Genomic DNA, 8,478 nt, shown 5'->3' with positions numbered 1-8,478 from the left:
AAAACCTCTTAAAAATAATCTAGGCCTACCCTCCAGTCCTCAAATTTATCAGACGCTTCTTCCGAAAACTTTGGACCGAAACCGAGAGAAGGTTAACAACGTTGAGATGGGATTTTGCAAACTGAGCAGCCCTGTTACTAGAGACTTCAAAACTCCAAAATAGCCTCATGAACAATTTCAGCATGCTTGAAAGCCGAACGCTTGTTCTTAAACGAAGCACCTGAAGGAGTAGTGTAGAAAGATAATTTGTAACCTTTCTTGATACAGTCAGTAATAAAAGCAGAGGCCTGAATATCTTGCCAGAAACCGACATGGGCTCTAAGCCTACCCTTAACATTGCATTTCATGGAAGGGCCCGACTTGCCCGATTCTACCTCAAAATCATGTACAGAGCTGTCTACCTTAACAAAGTCCTCAAAAAAACGCAGGTGTCTCTTCATTATTGATGATATCTACATCATTGTTCTGACTTGTTTGGCTGGGTCCCGGAGGAGCTGAATGAGATGTTTTTAGCTTGCGTCCTGAGGCTCCCATACTTGTATCCGTCCCCATATCTTGTACCGTCGGCGCTTCGATGCCTTTTTTCTACCGCATCGGAAACACGTGTCCGACTGAGAAGGCAATCGACGTCCTGAAATTGAAAACACGAAAGGGGCACAGAAATAGCAGAAATACGAAAACGAAATTATAATCATAAATGTACCTTTCTCCAGATAAACGAGGAAGTAGATAAATAAGGAAAAACTTTCCTATGCGAAAACCCCAGCACTGACACAAATGTGTTAGCGCAAAGAATGAAATGCTCACGCTAAACTTCCGAAGGAAAATACATATACATACATAAACTTTATTTTACGTGTCAAAACAGTTAGCCGATGGGGTAATATCCCTCTACTAATTGAGTACACTTAAAAATTTACTAATTATTGACTGATAAATTACTGAAAAGCCTACCAGAAATTAACCAAGGAGATAAATTATTAAAGAAACTAACAAGAAAAAAAATAGAATAGAAAAAAAAAAATTACGATGCAATTTGAGCACTTGTCGTCTTCTACCAACTCACTTAAATCACATTTACGTATATGATTTTTAAAACTAATTAGTGGTGGTGGGGTTCCAATTTCGCTGGGTAGCTTATTCCACAACTTTGGTTCCAGGTAGGTGACCGAATATTTACCATATTTCTTGTTCTTAAATTCCGGAATGGCGAACTCCGCCACCCTTAAGTTGGAGGGTGAGCAATGCGTGTGAAATGATTCGCATATTCTGGCGGGGCATAGTTTGTGTTTTCACCTTAGACAAAAGGATAGCAATATCTTGCAGTCTTCTATTTTGAAGCGTAATTACATTACTTTTTTCCATCAATACTCAGTAGCTTGATTGCTTATCTAGAAAAACTGCGCGTAGTGCTCTCTCTTGAATCCGTTCGAACTTTCTTTTATCAGTAGCACTACAGAAATGCCAAATCAGGAGGCAATAAGTTAAGTCAGGCAATATGGCTGATTTACACAGAGTTAATTTAGCATTGGTAGGAATAAGCTTTTTAAGCCTCATTGTTATGCCGACTCGCCTTCTTACATATTTTATTAATGTGAGTATTAAAATTCAATTGATTGTCTATGGTGACTCCTAGCAACTTAAGACAGTCGGAAGACTCAATGGTATTTCCTTGAAAGTGTAATTGATTTACAGGCGGAAGCGATAAATAGTTTAGTTTTTTCTTGGACAATTTTGTACAAATGGGCACTGAAAGTGTGACTGAAATTAATTGTTGCTTATTTATCGTAATTGCTTGCGGAATGCAATTATTTCTACCTTGATAATGTCTTGTTTCTATTTACAATAGTGCTCAAGTTCTACCATTGCTGTAATGAAGTTTAAAGCCTAAGTTAAAATAAACCTTACTATTAATTTTTATTCATTTCAAATAGATGCAGTGCAAAGTCGAAACGAGGTTTAAAGGAAAGAAGTGGTCTGCTCCAAAGGAAGCGAACAAGCCATTCTTTGTAGGCATCGAGGTAGGTATAACTGAACAGTGAGGAAGTATGCAGCTTCTCTAGGAAGGTGAGGGGGGATTGGGTATTAAGTCGAGCACGTTTGCCCTCCCTGGAAACGTTTTATTCGAGTTCCTCTAAAATGTTACGATTAACATACCTTTGCAAATGGGTCTTAGCTAACTCAGTGACACCCTTTTCCTTCCTACAATACTTTTTTTCTTATTTTTTGGGACAACCCTATTTAACATACACAGACTACGTGATTTCGTGATTGACCGCCTCTTTAATTGAACGTCCTGGAATTGAACCACATTTAACTTACAATACTCAAATATTGAGACTCACCCTAAAATGTATCAGCGAACAATTTGGTTTGCGAACTGTTTTGTTTAGTTCTCGGACTTAATACTGTTTCTATAGGTAATCAAATGATTTCGAGTGCAATTTGGAATAAATAAGCACAAGTAAATTTTTCAAAGACTACAAAAAATTGCACGAGTACGTAGGGCGAATGCAATTTGTAATCTTTGAAAAATTTACGAGTGCTTATTTGTTCTAAATTCAACAAGAAAAATCATTTGATTACTTGTTAATAATATACATGCCAAAATTTGAGTCTGATTCTTCTTTGATCGTGTTTATTTCTTGTCACAGCTAACTGGTCCCACATACATTGACATTTGGTTGAAAAATGGCAGCCTTGATTGACATGCTTGTAAAAAGAAAACGTACAGACCAAAATTATCGTTCAATCGACAAAGATCAAATTCTGGAAGAGTTTTTGAAGTAAAGTACTACATGCAGTTAGAACTCAAAATTATCTTTATGACACGCACAAATCTTTGTCATCGAAAAGCAACCTTCTCAAAGTACAACTGTCTTCAACTCTCTATAAACGTGTTTTTTTTTTTCCCTTTTTTTACTAGAAAATGTTAATGTGCGTTAAGTTCATTACTCGAGAATGGACCCAACGACAAACTTGGTTCAATTGCGTAATTAAAAAAGAAAAAAAAAAAAAAAAAGAAGAAGAAGAAGAAGTGAAGGGCGTCAGATAAGATAATACAATACAATTTATTTAACGTCAAATACACAGAAGGCGGTTACCCGGTTCCCCGAGGCGGAGGCTCATGATCAATGTGTTCGACAAACTTAAAGCTAAATAGGCATAAAAAGAACTAAGAACCACACATATCTATGTAATTGATTTAATTAAGTTGGTCGCGTCTGGGGTCACAGAATATCTTTGGACCTTCCATGCTTATCACAACGCCATAGTCAAAAACAAAAAACAACAAAAAAAAAACAATGGGGGCCACCAGGCTCGCTTTTAACTCGGATAATGACGTAGTCATTAATCTGAGATGTAGGTATGTATGGAGCACTGCACTTTTTTCTTCCGTCCTTCCTTCCTTCGATTTCTGTTGGCGTTGGCAGGTCGCTCGCGTCCAAGTCGGAAAATATTCCTTGACAAGTGATTTGTTTCTGTGGCAATGTTTCTTATTTGTGGATTGTTTCTGCACGGTCGATCGCTTTTGTTTCTTAGCTTGAAATTCTCACTGTTAAACCAGTTCAATGCTGTTCAATCTAAGTAGCCTCCCTGTATAATATGGACGTGAACGTAACACCAGGAGTCGCATTTATAAAGCTTACATGCGATTGTAAGGTCTATAGAGGAAAGACTATAAGCTTCATTTCTCCTCGATTCGATTGTAAGGGAAAGTCTTCATCTTTTTTCCTTCGCAATACTATCTGACACTGGTGATAACTTAGGGCTCGAATAAGACTAACATACTTTGAGTTCGAGATCGATCGATATGCTGGACGAATTCTCGAATGATTAAAAGCTCAATATGATTTTTTTCATCAGAAAGCAACAGCTTAACCTTCAAATAAGTTGTTGCTGAGTTCGTTCAAGTGGTGGGGAACTACTGTTTTACTGGAAATGTTTCCCATCCGTGCGTTTGTGGGTTTGATTACATGTTTGACAATGGCGTCATTCGTCATGAACTCAATGGGGCTGGAGTAGCAGGACACTGCTTAACTCTATGTTATTTCGAACAACTTCGTTTAGACATAACCTATAAATGGACTCGCGTTATTTAATTAATACAATAACTCCATTCTCAGCCTTTCATAAATCATTATCCAAGTTCAGTGGCCCACAGCCACTTTGATTTTAGCCATAGGCACTTAAAGCCAAAAATTAGGGGTATGTAGCAACTTGTACTATTGCAAAGGTAACTTGAAGTCCGATAGAGATGACTGCAATTTGTTCACAAATAATTGTTGATACCAATTTTGAAAAATCGTTTGATAAATAGTGGTAAAACTGATCTGCAAAAAATCCTAGAAACTATTTCCAGCTACCTTACATACTTAAAAGTATCTAATCACGAAGGGTGTGCATATCTTGTTGAAAAAAAGTAAGCACAGTAAGAAGTAAGGATTAAGGTATAAATGAAAACTTTTCATTATTATTATTTTTATTATTATTATTATTATTTTTATTATTATTATTATTATTATTATTATTCGCAGATATACCCTTCGACTCTCAGGTTGAATCTAGCATCTTGTAAGCCAAATGTGGGGAATAAAATTGAAATTAAGTCAACAGTTCCAGTTCTTCGAGACCCTACAACCCGCCAATATCTGAAGGTACAAATTTACCTCCCAAATGGATTAAAAGTGCGAAATGGGATATGCCAACAGCAGCTGACAGAAAATAGACGGAGTTTCGATGTGGATATTCTGCCAGACTGCGAGGCCTTGCAGGAAAATCGCATGGAGAAAAAAAACATTGTGATCACATATATAGGTGGAGAGTTTTGGATGGCGAACGGGATGTCTGTTACAATTTCGGTAAGATTTGTTTGTACTAACATTAGATCTTATTGATTAAGAGAAGCAATCAGCGCTCGCGCATGAACAAAAGTCTTGGGACAAATCTGCACTTGTGGCCTTTTTTTCACCTACGCCAAACAAACAGTCACGGGCCCACCCGCGTTCCCCACCCTTCCCCCCTCCCCCCGCCCGTCCCCTACAATGCTGGACACTAGTACTTGTAATTTCTCTTGTGTATTGGGTGATGGAGGGGCAACAGCAGCGCATTTTCAACAGGGTAACAATGTTTTTCAAAATTCTGCTGCGAAACACAGATAATTTGTGGCCTTACAACAGTGTCCAAAGGTTTTTGCCCACATCTGTATATATTTCTACAAACTTTTTTTTTTTTAAATCTAGATCTAGATCCCAACGTCGTGTATAATGTATGCAATTTCGGATAGAAGCGCATACACCACCTCCACTTCGATTTCTGTCACATCTGATCAAATTATAACCCTGGAGGTGTATTAAAGTATCCGAATAGTATAGTCCAGTCTAGTCTCATTGTTCGAAATGACGCGGCTGGAGTAGAAAAAACCGAATTCACGATTTTTCTATTGATTTGGATTTAATTACTATTTATGTGGTTTCTAAAATTGCCGGCCAGCTTGTAGACCCTTTTCCGCTTAAGGTGAAGTCCCCCTTTGTTAATACAGCTGGCATCGATATTTTCGTTGGAAACAAAAGTTTATTAATTCGTTTGAGTTACAAAAAGACCGAAGTGTTTTGTCAACATTCATTATTATTATTATTATTATTATTATTATTATTATTTATTTATTTATTTATTTATCATTGCGAAGCATGAGTGGTAAACGCTATAGAGTCGTTTTCAAGATCTTTGAAGAAGTCCTCACTGATCAAAAATTACCCGAAAATTATGGGGGAAGTGATCGCAAGAACAAGTCTCGTTTTCGAGATCGCAGAAAGGAAACCAGCACAACCAGCTCCAAAACATATCTTGAATACACTATCTGGTATCATTAGAATTAATTTCATCATACAGTGTTCGACTGTCGGGTCATTTGCTATTATGATGAAAAAAAGGATAATTTGAAAGGTTTTTTTTTTTCCTTCGACTTACTCCAGATCAAACATACAAAAATCTCTATTCTTTTATATTCTACTTGCCATTCTCCATAGTTTAAGGCATTGGTATTAGTTTTTTTTTTTTCATATCACATCTGGCTAGCGCAAAATGCATAATTTAACGATTTTCATTTTTTAATCGTTTCCATGGAAATATCGATTGCCTTATGAAATATATTGAACCAAACTTCAATCCATTTCCAAACACTGGTAGAATTTTCATATCGATCCGATTAATTAAGAGGAGACTGTTATAAAGCTGACCTAAAACGCTTGGTATGGCCCCGCTAACTGTTTAGTAGCCCCTAACTATTGGAGGCAAAGCAAATTCATGCCCCACCTTGATACAAGGTGCGAGGGTGGTGGATGAACCTCTGTTGAAATTAAATTGAACGTAGAACCCTAACCCTAACACTAAGGTTGAAAGAAAACTGACAGTACCATGCATATTTTTTTCGTTTTTTGCTTTCTGTCCTTCTAGGTATACATTGATGAAAAACAAATAGAACAATGCAAGAGTTATACCGACCCACACTACCACGGCATGGCTGCGATGGGGGATTCCAGGTAAAAATTCTACAATATGTCCCTCAATTAGCCCGTTGTTATTCAGAAGCTGTCAGAGGAAGCGTTTTAACTTTTCGTTATAGGCAGTCACATGCATGTTTGTGATGGCAAATTAGGAACCCCGAAACGAGAGTTGTCCAATATAGACAGTCTGATACGTTTGGAAAAAAATAAGTTTAGGTTCTGTACAGTTTTGATAGACAATAAAAGACCGTTTTTGGTCCATTTACGGTTCGAAAATTGCATCTCTCATCTCTTAAGAGGACAGGTGAAATTAATCTAAATCCCCTTAATTTTCGGTTAGTATACGGACGGTAAACGATCTTCACCATCCGTTAAGTATGTATGAATCGACAAACCGTTTCAACCCCTCGCTCAGGTAAAAAGTGATTTATAGTTAAGTCCCCGTAATGAGATGCAATTTTCGAACCATACACGGACAAAAAGCGGTATTTTAAGGTCTGTCAAACTATTGTTTTTTTCGACCCGTACCAGGTTGTGTATATTGGACAACCCTCTCATAGATAACTCTGATTGTTAGCTAAGCCGTGAACGCCTAAAACTGACAATAATTATATATATTTAGCCAAGCCTAGAAGAGGAGCTCTCATAAAACACTAATCATCAACTAAACGCAATAACCTTCAAAAAAATGTACCAATAAGCACTTCAGCAAACCGAACGAATTAAACAAAAGGCAAAATCTACATTAACACACTATGAACATTTTTACATCTGAGTATCATAGCAAATCCTGTTTCCATAAAGGACGGCTGAAGAAAACTCGGTTACGATTGATTATCATTCAAGGTAAAGCCAAGAAATGCATTAATGCTCGGATGTACAAGAGAGAGGGAGGGGAGGGGTGGATGCCACCCCTCCTATAAGGATTTTTCAAAGTTTTGAAAAGATGATTTACTCTAAGGAGCTGAAACTTTTAGTAGCTGTTCCATCATTCTCTGCGGAAATTTTGATATTTCAATTGTGTGTCCATCATTTGTGACATTGCCATGGCAACCATCAAACTACATGTAAACAACTTTTTTGAGATTATTCTGTAGTTTTTTCTTCCAGTTTTCTTCACCAAATTGCAGAAATCCATGAATTGGCATTTCATAAGCTTTCTGGCTTGATTTTGTCTTAATTTCCGTTATTTTTTAAATTCAAAAGTATTAGTTAAATCCAAGATGGCGTGTCCGATAACGTCATTTCACTTCATATGACGTCATTACCAACAAAATTGGAACCTCACGGTATGGATAGGCGTCATGAATCGTGAAACTTGTAGCCTAAGTAGACCCGTTTTATCCTTACTCTATTTAGTTTGTTTTGTTCGTCATTTCCGCCATCCTTTTTAGTTTCGAAATATGTTTTACGACATCCACCATTATATAATATTGTAATTTCATTTTTATAATATAGTAACTTCTAAACCTTTGGAAAGCTGGTCTGGCCAGCCGAAATATTGCTTCAAATATACCAAGCTGTATCAGCCTTGCAGTACGTAGTCCTTGACTTCTCATCGTTTTACTTTTCAAGTTTGGTCAGGAGCTTATCACCTAGAAACGTTTAACTTCCCTTATCTGTTTCAAACAATGCTGCCGATTATTCCCGACCAATGAGAATCACTCTTCTAATTTTTGCCCATATAAGGAAATTTTGAATAGCGCGCTCTTCGCGAACTCCTCACGAGAATCACTCGCAAAACAAACCTGTTCAAAATGGCGTCTAAAGCGAAGAAGCTCTCGGCCATGAAAATGAAGAAGATTTGTGTCTAGAAAAAAGCATTGAGAGAAGAGGTTGTACTTGAGAGAGTTTCTGGTGAGTTGGCAGAAACCTTCAAGGTTTATCTGGACTCTTGTCGGCCGGCAAGTTTGAATCGGTAATATGTTGTAGCAGTCTGTCCGTTGTAATAAAAAGGTAAAGTGAGAGATTT

General features: G+C 37.2%; 1 long non-coding RNA gene across 1 annotated transcript; it reads left to right on the top strand.

Annotated features, from left to right (window-relative positions):
- The first annotated feature begins 1,939 nt into the window (after positions 1-1,939).
- LOC149104384 (uncharacterized) lies at positions 1,940-4,585 on the top strand. The gene is made up of 2 exons (XR_016210126.1): positions 1,940-2,021; positions 4,539-4,585. It is a non-coding gene; the product is annotated as an uncharacterized LOC149104384 (long non-coding RNA).
- The last annotated feature ends 3,893 nt before the right edge of the window (positions 4,586-8,478 follow it).

Source organism: Orbicella faveolata, unplaced genomic scaffold, assembly GCF_042242905.1.
Source record: "Orbicella faveolata isolate gen_17 unplaced genomic scaffold, um_ofav_v1 contig_34, whole genome shotgun sequence".
In the NCBI taxonomy this organism is placed as follows: Eukaryota; Metazoa; Cnidaria; class Anthozoa; order Scleractinia; family Merulinidae; genus Orbicella; species Orbicella faveolata.
This window is presented reverse-complemented; position numbering and strand designations above follow the sequence as displayed.